This window comes from Pangasianodon hypophthalmus, chromosome 12, assembly GCF_027358585.1.
Source record: "Pangasianodon hypophthalmus isolate fPanHyp1 chromosome 12, fPanHyp1.pri, whole genome shotgun sequence".
NCBI lineage: Eukaryota > Metazoa > Chordata > Actinopteri > Siluriformes > Pangasiidae > Pangasianodon > Pangasianodon hypophthalmus.
The window spans coordinates 16,055,460-16,063,903 of record NC_069721.1 but is presented as its reverse complement, the minus strand read 5'-3'; positions in this window follow the sequence as shown (position 1 = coordinate 16,063,903).

Below are 8,444 nucleotides of genomic sequence, written 5' to 3'. Positions count from 1 at the left end.
GAAATGCTAAAATGATCTCAACAGTTCACTGTTACTCAATGGCTCTGAATTGGCACCTTGCAGTGACAATAACTTGAAAAACATTAATGATAAAAATGTAACTTGTTCTTGACTGACTAAGTCATTCACCCAAATGAAACCATATTAACAAGAAAGTTCACCTAATGAAGATAAGAGTCAAGATAGAAAGATCCCAAAACAAGAAAGACTAGGTAAATTACCGGGCCTGCCAGAGCATCACTAAGAAAGACAACACAGATCTGGTAATGACTATGGAATATATATTCAGGCAGTTATCAGCTGCAGACAATTTGCCACCAAGTGCCAAGTGACATTTTAAAATATTTTTTCAGCTAATTTCTCCAATTAGTTTAAATTATTTAAACTGAGGTATATGTATAATACATGCACTGATTCCTGTTTAGTTTAAATAAATAAATGATGCATAACCACTCACAAAGACAGTGAAAATAAACTATGCTAAAACATGCTATCGTTTATGCTCTGAACTATATGTTTTGATTATCAAAAATAGGCTTATAATATAGTATATAGGGAAAGTCACTTTTTTACCCACAGAAGATCAGTTTTAACTCAAATGATGACTTACAGTTACTCTAAATTGTTCATTTATTGCATAGCTATCCACATAGAATTAGAAGGCACAATGGAGGAGCAATAATTAAATGTGAAATATGCCATTGCTAGGAGACACTGCTTATGAGCAATTACCAAATACTGAACTCTAATAAATGAATTTAGGAATTAATTAATCAATTGAGTTACTCAGTGTTGTATATTTATATGTATTTCATTAATACATAGCATATACTGTATATATAGTATATTAATACTACAGCCACAGAGATTCACTTAAACAGTTTTACTGCACTGGAAATGTGTGAAATTATTTGGTTACAATGCTATAATAATGCAGTATTCTTGTCAGGGTTTTAGATTGTATTACCATGATAGTGCTGATTCATTTGTTCCTAGCTCTGCCATTAGTCTAGTACTGTTTTGCTGACGTGTGGTAATATGTCCCTGCTGTGACTGGAGTGGAGCACCAAGTTTGCTTCCCCACAGGAACACAACAACAGTCGGATCCCCTACGGCATGATAAGAAGTCTGTGTCGGGTATGGATGTGGTTGCTACACAGTTCAAGACTTTGTTTAAACAAAACAAAACAAAAAAAAAAGGATTGGGTAGCTGATGATGTCGCCTTATGTATCATCACATATTCATTCCTCTTCTGCTAAGAATCTGAAGGTTTCAGTGTATAAACACAATATTTAACTACCTTATCCTGTAACACACTCAGTATGCACAGTACAATGCTGGATTTGTCTTGATAGAGGAAAGTCGGAACTCAAAATTTGGAATTATATTACTTTCAAATTATGTGCATTTGAGCAACAATTAAGCAATATCGCAGAGCAAGAGTGTGGTTATACAGACTTTTGGCGTGGCTGTGATTTGGCCGTAGGCCTGCGGGCTCCTGCTTACTGCATGGCCGAATCACAGCCTTGCTGATATTTAGTATAACCATAAAACTACAAGCGTGTTGTTGCTTTCATGCAACAGTTCTATAAACAAGAAATTAATATTGAATAAGTGACATTTCAGACACAACATGGGCAAATGTTTTGGCTATTTTTGCTCCACTAGTGGAAACAGATCCCAAAGACGCCACACTCACTTTACAGCATGTCGGATAGATGGCTAGCTAGCTCACATTGATTTGTATATTCCCATCAAAGGTGCTTCTGGTAAAATCGGCTTCCCTTCTAACTTTTGATCTTCATCTGACAAGCTTTCATATTGTAAATCAAAAGTTATATACTTGGAAATTACTGTTTGCCATGTCCTCTGATGATGTCGCTAAGTCTGCTGTAGTAACCGTTTCAAGCTAGGCAGTGGAATTTTACATGGCAAACACACATGAGCGGAGTGATACACACAGTGGAAAGTCCCAGTGTGGTTATAAGAAATATAAGCACTCTTAGAACACCTCTTGACCAATCAAATTACTGAACTATCTGTTGTATAAAGTGGATAAAAACATGGATGCATCCATTTTCATCTTTTGTAAGCAACAATCTAGCCAGCAAGTGATATGAGTAATATATATTTACCTCCTCAAAACAGCAAACTGTATGTATGCTGATTTATCTAAAGCAAACATAAGTATGTACAGTATAATTCATTTAAAAGTAAAGAAATACTGCTTTGTTTACTGTTGATGCTGTGTGCGGCCATGTTGATATGACATCATATACTGAACTCAGGATTGAGGACACCTTCTGACTTTGCCAAGAGGAATTTATTTACTTCAACTGTTAATTAATGAAGCATCAGTTTTATTAACAGTAACATAAATGTAAACCCAGTAATACTTTTACCCTCAACAACACAAACATCTATGTTATTTTTAAAGGATAAAATAAGTTATTTAAATAACATCATTTAGTAGAAGAGTGAACTTTCTGCTAATAATATTCTGTGTGAGTGTGAAAATTTTGCACGCATAACAGGTCACTGATTGAAATGCAGCCTTAACTGTAACCCGCAAGCTACGTACTACTTAGTACGTCATATGCATCCATTACTTCATACACTCAACAGCTGCGAGAGCTTTGCATCCACTGAACACAGCACGGTGTAGAATATGACCCACTGAGCTGAGATGGATTTCCTAAACTGTGTTGCCATGGGAAAAAAAAAGAAAAGCAGTGATGAGTTATGTTATTTTAATATTTTAAAATTTTAAAAATGTTGTATTTACTCCTCTGGTTGACTTCTGTGGACAAAAAAAAAATAGCTAATCCAGTTAATTGACTCATACTTGTGGTAATGAGGTGACAAACGTTTTATATTAGTTGCATACATGTGTGAATGATCAGTCTAAACCCTAAGCTGGTAAAAAGCACACACTATCAAAAGCACCTATACTAATTTTCATGTAATTTCCTTTTTTTATCACGTGTCTTATTGTTGTACATTCTTAAGCTCTGCCTCATTCTGCTCTCCAGAGGTATATATGCCTTGCATATGTAATTTAATTTTCACTATACTTGTTATATTGAGATCTAATATTGTTAGTTGTTCTTACTGTAGTGATTTCTCTAGTGTTGGTTTGGGCTTGTCTATGTGTCACGCACATTCCTGATTTGTAAATACCTGTTGTTAGATTGCACCATGTGTACATTTAAAGCATTATTATTCAATACTATGCCATAGCTCCTGGCTTTACAGTGGCTCCGATTCAGATGCTTATGATTTAATACTGTCTGAATCCATTTAGCTTTTCCACATGATGCTAAAAGTTTTTCATCAGCAGCTAAATACAATTTCCATCTCTTTGACAGTTTTTTAATTTAATAGACTGATGCAATGCTGCTACAGCTTCACATTTCACGATCCCTCTCAGCAGATGTGTCTGTGGAGGGGTTATAAGATCAAAACCTCTGTATAAGTTATATCGTTTCATGATGAGGTGCCTGACATTGGTGTATTTCTCTGGCATAATATCAGACTGTCTTTTCATTTTTCCTGCTCTCCAAGTGAAAGAAGATTATGAGAGATAAAGAGTGTGTGAGAGAAGTACTGTACTACTTAATTTAATCAACTATGAGGCAGCATGCACCATCTGAGCTGGACACTGACATAACCAATTGACTAGTGTCAAAGCTACTTGCTGGCACTTCCTTATCGATTGGTCCTTTGTTGGGCCTGAATTAAGTTGTGTCCACATAATTAGGTTATGCCAGTCACTCCTCCTCTCCCATCTCCTTGCCCTTGTGTGTGGCAGAAGTGTTCAATGCTCACCAGACAGGACACGCTCAACTAATTTAACTCCTTTTGTGTCCACTGACTAGCAATTTGCTCTTCTTTTGAATGCTCTTGTGGAGCACTGTGAACAGTCCAAAAGCAGCTCCATCCTGATGAGGCATACATGCTCAATGGTTTGAATTGATTCTAGCTATCAACATATACATTGTATCCCTTACAATCATTACACAATGTTATGACTGTACCAAAAAAATGGTATCACAATTTATAATGCATATGGTCCCCACTGGAAGACATAATTGCAAGACATAAAAGTCATTTGGGAGTCAGCAGACACAATTCCACCCACTGTGCTTTAATAAAGCTGAAACTGTGCCTGATTGTGCTCTGCTGCTTTAACATAGCTGGCAGACAGTAGAGGAGAGCAGGGGTGATTGTAACAGTTTTTTTTTTTTTTTTTCAGTTTCTTAAAAAACATACCACCTACACCAACCAAAATCTGATACAAATATCTTACATTCCTCTGCTACAAAATTCAATGTTTGTGTGGGTGATTCAATTCATGTCAAATTCATTTGTAAATAAACAACTTGTAACATGGTGAAATGTAATAGTAAAATGTAATTTAGGTGAAATGTAATAATATGTGAAAGAATATAGAGGTAAAGGAAAAGGAGAATGGCATAAAACTAAGCATTTAATACTTTAAATGAGGAAACTGTACAGGCTAACCATGTAAACAGCTTGTCTGCTAACTAATATACAGGGTTGAACGAATTATAAATTCATTAGTGGCCCACTTGGCAAGTGGAAGCTTCAGTATGCATGCAGCCCCATGTTTTTTTTTTTGTTTTTTTGTTTTGTTTCTTTTTCTATTTAAAATTCTAAAACATGGTAAAAATGTGGAAGTTAAAGTAATAATCTGTGGCCAGCTAGTTAGTTAGGTGCATTAGTAAACTAGTATTTGAATACTAGAGAGAGGATCATTAGCCAGATTATTATTCTCTTTTAACAAAGATTTTGATGTTTGTTCCCTCAAGAAGAAGTCGGTAACTCACTGGTTGTGCTGTGGTGTGGAGTGATGTGGTGTGGTGTGGTGTGTTGGTTGTGAGCTGTGGTGTTTACTTTTTGCATCTCATATAAAATATATTGTTTTGTTTGTGGTTTGTTTGCAATTAATCATTATTGTTCAGTTTTAAACAAAGGTGGCCTTAGTGTGCATTTCACAAGCTGTTTGCCAAATCTGAGACACAATTTAATCAATTTTAATTTTGAATTAAACATCTTAAACAGTGATTGTGTGTTTGACTGGTTTGGCTATCAATTAGAATCACAGTTGAATCAAAAGTGCTGGATAATTTGCAACACCAGCACTGAACCCATAGCTCTTTTGTTACAAAACTGAATGAATAAAAACTGTACAAACAATGCAGTGGTTTTCCTTATCTAAATTACTTGAATCCTTTGATTTAATTCACATATTTCATAGGGTTTTCTTTTTTTTCTGTAGAAACACATACAAGTTTTGCTACCACTGACTCCAAACCATTTGTTACCATTAACCACATCCCAATCACACATTATATAACCTTCCCTTGTGCTCTTTTGTACGTTAGCTCTTATTGGTTATTAGCAAACACATGCCAAATGTTGTCTTTTATTTGATAAATGTTTAACATTTTCAAGATCAATCACAAAAATGATGCAAGTTTATTAAAAAAAACAAGATTGTTTCTTGAATACAGCTACATTTTCAGTATACTAAAAGAATAGAGAATATCATATGACTGTAGGTCTATCTGGTCTCTCCTATATTTGCACTACATTTAAAAGGTCCCATTAAAAGATAAAACTATATCATAGAGAAAATACAGTCATACAGTCCATTATAGTTTCCTCTTTCAGGCAAACTTTGATAATTTTACAAAGGATCATAATCATAAAAGTGAATAAAAATTGCCAGTGCCTTATAATAATAATAATCCTATCTTCAGTGAAATGCCTACTCAGAGCACAGCACACACCACTCTGTCACTGAGTAGTCTGTTCAAATTAGTGATGTGTTATTTTAAATTAATATTTTGCAGATTGTTTTATTCAAGGAACTTGTAGCTAAGGCAGAACACAATTCAAATGTGAATGTAGCGTAATGCTGTTCCTCAACTATTTCATTTTCATCTGATCAAGCCAAAAGCCAACCTTCTAACATCAAAACAGACTAAGCCCAGATGTCCATACTGAATTTTGAAGGGCTGCAATTAAGGCTAAGAAATCCCCCTCACAGCATACAGGAGGAACAGCAATGGCACACTGGTAGTCAATTGTCTTCTGTGCATCTATTTGTTAATTGAACATTTTTGTTCTCTTTATTACTCAATAAATCTGTTGGAATTGCATTACTCCTCTCTGTGCATTAGGTTGAGGCTCAGTGGTCTCCTCACTGTTGATTTCCCTGAAGACCTCGGTTGAACTTTAATGAATTAAAAAAAGCAGAGCCTGAAAGTGGCTTTAACTTTACCCATTTAGGGGCTTCAGATAAAGCGCAGAGACAAACACCCAAGCTGAGTAGTCCTGACAGATTATGACCTGGATAAGTAATTCCTAGAAATCAGTGGTCTGGCAACTCATTAAAAAAGGCACCGAAGACTGAGAGCGAGAGCTAAAAGGTTAATCTATTAAGAAATAATGATTCAGTCCTCAGGTGAAACTCTGGGCTTTAGACATAGGATACAAGTTAATGGCATATTAGCAGATTTAAAAAATAACTCAAATGTAGCCATGTGCAGCCTGTCAGTAAAAGGACTTATGTATACTTTGATTAAATGAATCACTGTATTCATGTCGGCTGCCACAAGGGATTACGAGAGCAGCAAGCTTTATTAAATAACTTGAAATATTATAGTTTTGCTCATTTTGCTTCTCTTTTGTCCATGCAAAAAGGGTACCACCGACTCTGATGGAATGTCATTTTTCTGGAAGAAGCTCAAGGTCAGAATGGTCAACCATTACTTGATTAGCTCCGCTCACTTCCTCTGTCATCGTAGCTGTCAATTCAGTTCAGCATCGCTCTGTTTCCTCAGCACAGCCAAGACCTGCATCTCAATCTCACCCCTGTCTCCTGTCCTTTCCATTAATAGTGCATTAGAATGCCACATTAGAGAAGATTTAATGTAGATTTAAGGCCAAGCAAGAGGCTGATAGAATATCTATCACAGATAAATTATGATCCCGCATTCCTTTAGAGATGCATGATCCCTTAATGTGACAATACATGCAGTCAATTTTGGCTTAAATTCATGTAGAACGTAGAGTTAGAGGGAATGTCAGATTTTTTTTTTTAATCTTGTAAGGCTGAAAAAGAGTATCTATTAGACCTTTACACTATCTTTATTTTTGATCATTCACTGAAACAAGATGTTTTATAACCTGCATTTTCTGTGTGTGCAAGTTTGCCCATTCCATAAACTATGCAATAAACTATTTAATCTATATAGCGTGTCCTACAATGGACCTAGCTGTAATTTAAACATAGTTTTATCATTCCCTGAAGCTACCACTCACCACGCTCTTTTTCTTCTTCTTTTTTTGATTAAACAGGTCTACCACCTGCCTGGTTGCAGATTTATATGATTTGAAATTTTCCAGCTAATCCAGATAACAGATTTAAATGAAATTATTAATGCAATTTCTACTAAGAAATTATAATGACTTTTCACTCAGCTGGTGAAAAAAAAAATTATATATATATATTCCCTAGTGAAAAAAAGTATACTTTATTGTATTTGTAATATATTTCCTGTTTCGATAGTACATTGCAAATATACTAACAAAAATTGTACTAACTTTAAATATGTAAAAAGTGTATTACCACCATGCTTTTACCTATTTTTACAATACAACTTTTAACACACTTTAAAATAATTGTAATTTAGTATATTTTCTAAAAATATATTTTACAAAAATATACTTGAATTGAAAGTTTTGTTTATTTTTTTAGTGTATTTATTTGCACTTTATGTAAATATATTTTAGTATTATTTTTAACTGTGTGCTGAAAATGACCATTGTAACAATGCATTGAAAGTATACTTTCAAAGTACATTATTAAATAACCTGAAGTTGTAGTTTACTTTAAGTTAAATTTTGGAGTAATTTTTAAGTGGACTTCTTCATGCTTGCAATTCACTTCATTACTGCTTTCAGAAAGTAATAAAACATATGATAAATGCGTTGAAAGCCCATTTAAAACATTTTTAAATAAAGTGTATGCACTGCACAAAAGGCTACTAAGTATTTTAATAAATTTATACAATGTCACAGAGAGGTCCAATGTATAAACATCAATCCATGACTAATTTTATACCAACAGCACACCACACGAACACAAGAAATGTTTCAGATGAATTTTGGGCGAAATGAGCAATTAAATTAGCATTAGCCGATGCTATTTTGCTTAGCTCGCTATCAGTGCTGTGGCTGAAGCTTACAGAGTGCTAACAGTTAGCCTACTAGCTAATCCGATAGACTTAATATTGTTCTTAGTTGGCTTGGTATTGCTAACTTCATAGAGCTAGCTATTTATAAAGGCAGCGTTGCAGTTTACAGACTTGGTAGTTGATGTTTAACTGTTTGTTCTCTTGTCTGAGGGGAT